This window comes from Phoca vitulina, unplaced genomic scaffold (assembly GCF_004348235.1).
Source record: "Phoca vitulina isolate PV1807 unplaced genomic scaffold, GSC_HSeal_1.0 scaffold38, whole genome shotgun sequence".
Classification (NCBI taxonomy): Eukaryota; Metazoa; Chordata; class Mammalia; order Carnivora; family Phocidae; genus Phoca; species Phoca vitulina.
Genome location: NW_022589741.1, coordinates 12,907,553 through 12,914,689, shown reverse-complemented (window position 1 = coordinate 12,914,689; position 7,137 = coordinate 12,907,553). Strand labels below are relative to the sequence as shown.

Below are 7,137 nucleotides of genomic sequence, written 5' to 3'. Positions count from 1 at the left end.
CCTCTCCTGGAACAAGTTCTCTTCCTGGTCCAGAGCAAAATACAGATGGAAATCTCAGCCCCAGCCCCATCTGCACCTCTCAGGCCAGGTCCAGTTTGTTGAAGGGGACTGCAGCTTGTCTGGGAGTTAGACAGACCAACAGGGGAGGAAAAGAAAGGCAGTGAGGAAGAGAGACATGAAGATACCACGTATTAGAGAAATAGTAAAAGCAGATAACCAACTGATAGGTGCTAGGCACTGTGCTGAGTCCTTATAATGACCCTCTGAGGGATCCCCACCTGAGGGTTGAGGAACCTGAGGCTCAGTGAGGTTAAGTACTTTGCTCAAGATCACAGAGCCAGTAAGTTTGATTCAAACCCATTGTGTCTTTTCTTACCCATTACACCCCCAGGCATCCTGGTTAAGGAGTAGGATACCAGAGTGAGTGAGACAAGGAGATTGAAAGGTGAGAGAGTGAGAGATGGAAGGTGGGTGTTTAACCCAGCACCCTTATATCACTGGGGAGGGCAGCTTGGGGTGCCACAGTGGAGAAGCAGTGCATGGTACCAGGAAAAAGAGCACCTGATGAAGAGTCAGGATAGCTTTTGCCAGCAATGTCACCGTGGGAAAATCACCTAACCTCTCTGGGCCTTGGTTCATCATCTGCAAAAGAAAATAGTAATTCTGCCCTGTTTGCCTCTCAGGGGGGGTCCTGATGGTAATAAAAAGTAATGGATGTAGAGAGGATTCTGTGAAGATGGCAGAGTAGGAAGCATCAGGAATCTGTCTCCCTACTTAGAAAATCATTGCACTGGCAGAATCTGTGTGATCTAACTACTTTGGAATTCTAGAGTCTACTGAAGGCTGGAAACTTCCAGGAGAAGACTTGGGAAGTAAATTGTGGTTAATTTTGGTCAATTTCAGCTCTTAACACAGTAGTGGCTCCCTGTTCTGTCCCCCACCCTTCAGCCCCTTGGGAGGCAGATGTGCATATGTTCCTGGAGCAGCTTGCATGCAGCTTGCTGGAGCTGGGGTGGGCTAAAGGGACCCAGTTATCCAAATATTAGGGATCTCTGTTCTAATTGCTAATTGCTGCTTCTGATCACAGAGGTGCAGACAAAGAGGCAGCAATTATTGTTGTTACACCTTCAATTGTTACAAGCCACACTCACTATGGCTGAAGTGACTTCGAGGGCATTTAAAGAGCCAGGACACTTCCCTTCCACCCTTCATTTTTTTCTTTTTTCCCTTTTGGGAGACAGACATTATAAACTATGACATTCAAGGACAACTTCATATACAGGGAAAATTAGAAAATGACCATACAACGCCAGGCAAACTCACAAAAAAGACCCAAGAAGACATTAAGTTTACATCTGAGGCTGATCCTCAGCACAGAGACAGACTACAACAATTAAAACAAACAAACAAACAAACAATAACAAAAGCCTAGCAAACTCGGGGAAGGACAAGAATCTGATTTCCAGATTTGCTACATTATTTGTTTCAAATGTCCAGTATTCAATAACAACAAGAAATCACAAGGCATACAAAGAAACAGGAAAGTATGGCCCACTTAAAGGGAAAAATAAATCAACAAAAACTGTCCCTAAAAAAGACTTAATGGCAGATATACTAAACAAATACTTTCAAGTAATTGTCTTCAAGATCTCAAAGAGCTAAAGGAAATTTGGATCAAGTGAAGAAAATGATGTATGAACAAAATGGAAATATCAATAAAGAGATAAAAAACCTAAAAGGAAACCAAAAGAAAATTATGGAGCTGAAAATTACAATAATTAAAATGAAAAAAATTCACCAGAGGGAATGAAAGGCAGATTTGAACAGGCAGAAGAGAGAATCAGTGAACTTGAAGATAGGACAATGGATATTATTGAGTCTGAGGAACAGAAAGAAAAAAGATTGAAGAAAAGTGAACAGTTTAAGGGATCTTTGGGACATCATCAAGCAGATCACCATATGCATTGTGGGAATCCCAGGAGAGGAGAGAGAGAAAGGGGCACAGAAAATATTTCGAGAAACGATGGTTGAGAACTTTCCAAATTTGATGAAAGGCATGAATATAAACATCCAAGAAGATCAATGAATTCCAAGTAAGACGAACTCAGAGAGACCCACACTGAGATACATTATAAGCAAACTTTGAAAAGACAAAGAGAGAATCTTAAAAGCAGCAAGAAAGAAGCAAATTGCTACATACAAGGGATCCTTAATCAGATTATAGGCAGATTTCTCATCAGAAATTTTGGAGGCCAGAGGCAGTAGGCTGATATATTTAAAGTACTAAAGGAAAAACACCTGTTAACCAAGAACCCTGTATCTGATAAAACTGTCCTTCAAAACTGAGGGAGAAATTAAGAAATTACAGATGAATAAAAGTTGAGGGAGTGCATGACCACTAGACCTGCACTGCAAGAAATGCTCAAGGGAGTCTTGCAAGGTGAAATGAAAGGACAGTAGCCAGTGACTCAAAGCCATATAGAGAAATAAAAATCTCAATAGATGTAAATACATTGACAGTTATAAAAGCTAGTATTATTTTAACAATGGCTTATAACTGCACTTTTTGTTTTCTATCTGATTTAAGAGACTAATGTATTTAAAAGAATCATGAGTTTGTATTTTGGGGCACACAATATATAAAGATACAGCTGAGAACACCTGCAACTGAAAGGGGTGGGGAAAGAGCTGCACAGGAGCAGAGTTTTTGTTGTTATTGAAGTTATGCTGGTATAAATTCAAATTAGAGTGTTACAACTTTAGGATGTTAAATATAATCCCTAGGATAGCCACAAAGAAAATAGCTATAGAATATACACAAAAGGAAATAAGAAAGGAACTTAAACATTTCATTACAAAAAATCAACTAAACACAAAAGAAGACAGTAGTACAGGAAGTGAAGGACCAAAAAAAAAAAAAAAAAAAAAAAAGCTATAAAGCATATAGAAAACAAATAGCAAAATGACAGAAGAAAGTCCCTCCATATCAGTAGTTACTTTAACTATGAGTTGATTAAACTCACCAACTTAAAGACAGAGACTTTTGCAGAATGGATAAAAACACATGATCCAATTATATGCTGTCTGTCTATAAGAGACTCATTTTACATCCAAAGACACAAATAGCTTGAAAATGAAAGGATGGAAAATGATATTCTATGCAAATAATAACCAAAAGAGAGCAGGAGTGGCTATACTATTTTCAGACAAAATGGACTTTAAATCAAAAGAGGATACAAGAGACAAGGACATTATATATTAATAAAAATTTTAATACAGTAAGAAAATATAACAATTATAAACATTTACTCACCTAATGACAGACCATCAACGTATATGAAGAAAACTGACAGAATTGAAGTGAGAAACAGTTACACAAGAATAATTGGAGACTTCAACACCCTACTCACATTAACAGACAGAAGATAAGTAAGGAAACAGAGGGCTTAACGCAATGAACCCCTATCTTTAATAGACAAATACCGTGTACTTTACCCAATGACAACATACACATTCTTCTCAAGTGCACATGGGACATTTTCCAGGATAGGTGATTTGTTAGACCATAAATTAAGTCTCAAAAGATTTTAAAAGACAGATATACAAAGTATCTTCTCTGACCACAATGAGATGAAGTTAGAATCAATAACAGATGAAAAACTGGAAATTTTATGAAATTGTGGAAATTAAATAAAGTTTTAAACATCCAGTGAATCAAAGAAAAAATCAAAAGGGAAATTAGAAAATACCTAGTGATGAATGCATAAAAAGGCAATGCACTCAAACTTATGGAACACAGCAAAAAGAATTCTAAGGGGGAAATTTATAGCTATAAATGCTTACATTAAAAAAATAAGATCTCAAATCAACAACCTAACTTTACAACTTAAGAAGCTAGAAAAAGAAGAACAAACTAAATCCAAAGTGCAGAAGGAAAGAAATAATAAAAATTAGAGCAGAAGTAAACAAAATAGAGAAGAGAAAAACAATAGAAAAAATCAATGAACCCAAAAGTTGGTTCTTTGAAAAAATCAACAAAACTGACAAACTTTTAGCTAGGTGGACTAAGAAAAAAGAGAGAAGACTCAAATTCTTACAATTAGAAATGAAGGTGGGGATTACCAGAGGGTACTATCAAAGATGCACACCAACATTGGATAACCTAGATGAAATGGAAAAAGTCCTAGAAGCACAAAGCCTACCAAGACTAAATCACAAAGAAATAGAAAATATAAATACACCTATAACTAGTGAGGAGATTGAAGCAGTAATAAAAATTTCCTGACAAAGAAAAGCCTTGTACTCAATGGCTTCCCTGTGCATTCTACCAAACATTTAAAGAAGAACTAATACCAATCCTTCTCAAACTTTTCTAAAAAACTGAAGAGGAAGGAACACTTTCTAACTCATTCTATGAGCCCAGCATTATCCTGATACTAAAGCCAGAGAAAGCCAGAAACTACAGGTTATCCTTTATGAATGTCAATGTAAAAATCCTCAATAAAATGCAAACAAATCAAATTCAGCAGCATATTAAAATGATTATTCATCATGGCCAAGTGGGACTTATTCCTGGAATGCAAGGATGGCTCAACATACAAAAATCAATCCATGTAATAAAGCACATTAACAGAATGAAGGAGAAAAACCCACATGATTATTTCAATTGATGCAGAAAAGGTATTTGACAAAATTTAACACCCTCTTATGATAAAACACTAAAACACACTAGGAATAGAAGGAAACTAGTTCAACATAATAAAAACCATACATGAAAAAACTACAGTAAGCATTATACTCAATGGTGAAAGACTAAAAGCCTTTCCTCTATGATTGGAAACAATACAAGAATACTTGCTTTCAATACTGCTGTTCGGCATAGTATTGGAAATTCTAACCAGAGCAATTAGGTAAGAAAAAGAATAAATGCCATCCAAAGTGGAAAATAAGTAAAATTACCTCTGTTTGCAGATTATATGATCTTATTTGCAGAAAACCCTAAGGATTCCACAAAAAAACTGCTAAAAATAATAAATGAATTTAGCAAAGTAGCAGAATACAAACTCAACATGCAAAAATAAACTGGGGGTGCCTAGCTAGCTGATTCGGTGGAGCCTGCAACTCTTCATCTCAGGGTCATGAGTTAAAGCCCCATGTTGGGCGTGGAGTCTACTTAGAAAAAAATTGTGTTTCTATCCACTAACAATGAACAATACTGAAAAGGAAACCACAAAAACAATTCCATTTACAATAGCATCAAAAAGAATAAAATACTTAACCAAGGAAGCGAAAGACTTGTACAATGAAAACTATAAAACACTGCTGAAAAATTAAAGAAGGTATAGATAAATGGAAACACATCCCATGTTCATGGATTAATACTGTTAAAATGTCGATACTACCCAAAGTGACCTACAGATTCAATGCAACCTCTATCAAAATCCCAATGATTTTTTTGCAGAAATAAAATTCATATGGAAACTCAAGTGACCCTTAATAGTTAAAAGAATATTCAAAAAGAAGAACAAAACTGGAGGACTCACATTTCCTGATTTCAGAAGTTACTACAAAGCTACAGTGTAAGCTACATTATCAAAACAGTGTGGCCTAAAGATAGACATATAAACCAGTGGACTAGAATAGAGCCCAGAAATAAACTCTTGAATATATGGTCAAATGATTTTTGTTAAGGGTGCCAAGACCATTCAATGGGGGAAAAGACAGTCTTTCAACAAATGGTGCCAGATATCCACAGGCAAAATAATGAAGTTGAACGTTTACATAGTGCCATATACAAAAATTAAGTCAAAATGCATCAGACCTAAGTATAAGACCTAAAACAATAAAACTGGTGGAAGGAAACATAGGACAAATGCTTCATGACTCTGGATTTGGCAATGATGTCTTGAATATGACACCAAAGGGACAGGTGATGAAAAATAGACAATTGGAATTCATGAAAATTAAAAATTTGTGCACCAAAAGACACCATCAACAGAGTAAAAAGGCAGCCCACAGAATGGGAGAAAAATTTTGCAAATCATACATCTGATAAAGGATTACTATCTAGAATATCTAGAAAATTCCTAAAACTCAACAACAAAGAACCTGACTCAAAATTAGGTGAAGGACTTGAATAGACATTTCTCCAGGGAAGATATATAAATGACCAATAAGCCCATGAAAAGATGCTCAGTTGCACTAATCATCAAGGGAAAATCAAATCAAAACTACAATGAGACACCACCTCACACCCATTAGGATGGCTACTATAAAAAAATAAAAAAGAGAAACAGAAAAAAAAAAAAGAAAACAATATAACAGGATGCAGAGAAATTGGGGCTCTTATGCACTGTTGGTGGGAATGTGAAACTATATAGCCATTGCCTGTGGAAAAGAGTATAGCACTTTCTCAAAAAATAAAAAATAGGATTACCATATGATCCAGCAATTCCACCTCTGGGTATACACCCAAAAGAATTGAAAGCAGGGTCTGAAAGAGATTTTTTTCCCTGCCTCCTCCTCATGGTTTTGGGTACTCTACACATTCAGAGAAACTTGTCTAGTAACAAACTGTAGAAATGACCCCTGAATTATAGTTTTTGGAAGAGATATTTTGTATACCTGTGTTCATAGCAGCATTGTTTACAGTAGCTAAAACATGGAAGCAACCCATGTGTCCATCAACAGATGAATGGATTACCAAAATGTGGTATATACACACACATGGAATATTATTCAGCTTTAAAAAGGAAGGAAATTCTGTGATGTGCTACAATATGGATGAACTTTGGAGACACTATGCCAGACTACCAGAAGCCAGTCACCCAAAGTCAAATACCTTATAATTTCACTTATATGAAATACTTAGAGTTGTCAAAATCATAGAGACAGTAGAATGGTGGTTGCCAGGGAGACTTAACCAAGGAAGTGAAAGACTTGTACAATGAAAACTACAAAACACTGCTGAAAAATTAAAGAAGGTATAGATAAATGGAAACACATCCCATGTTCATGGATTAATATTGTTAAAATGTCGATACTACCCAAAGTGACCTACAGATCCAATGCAACCTCTATCAAAGTCCCAATGATTTTTTTGCAGAAATAAAATTCATATGGAAACTGGAGAAATGG

At 36.0% G+C, this 7,137-nt stretch overlaps 1 pseudogene; it reads right to left on the bottom strand.

Annotated features, from left to right (window-relative positions):
- Positions 1-6,434: 6,434 nt before the first annotated feature.
- Positions 6,435-6,603, bottom strand: LOC116647055 (annotated as a pseudogene).
- Between the last annotated feature and the right edge of the window lie 534 nt (positions 6,604-7,137).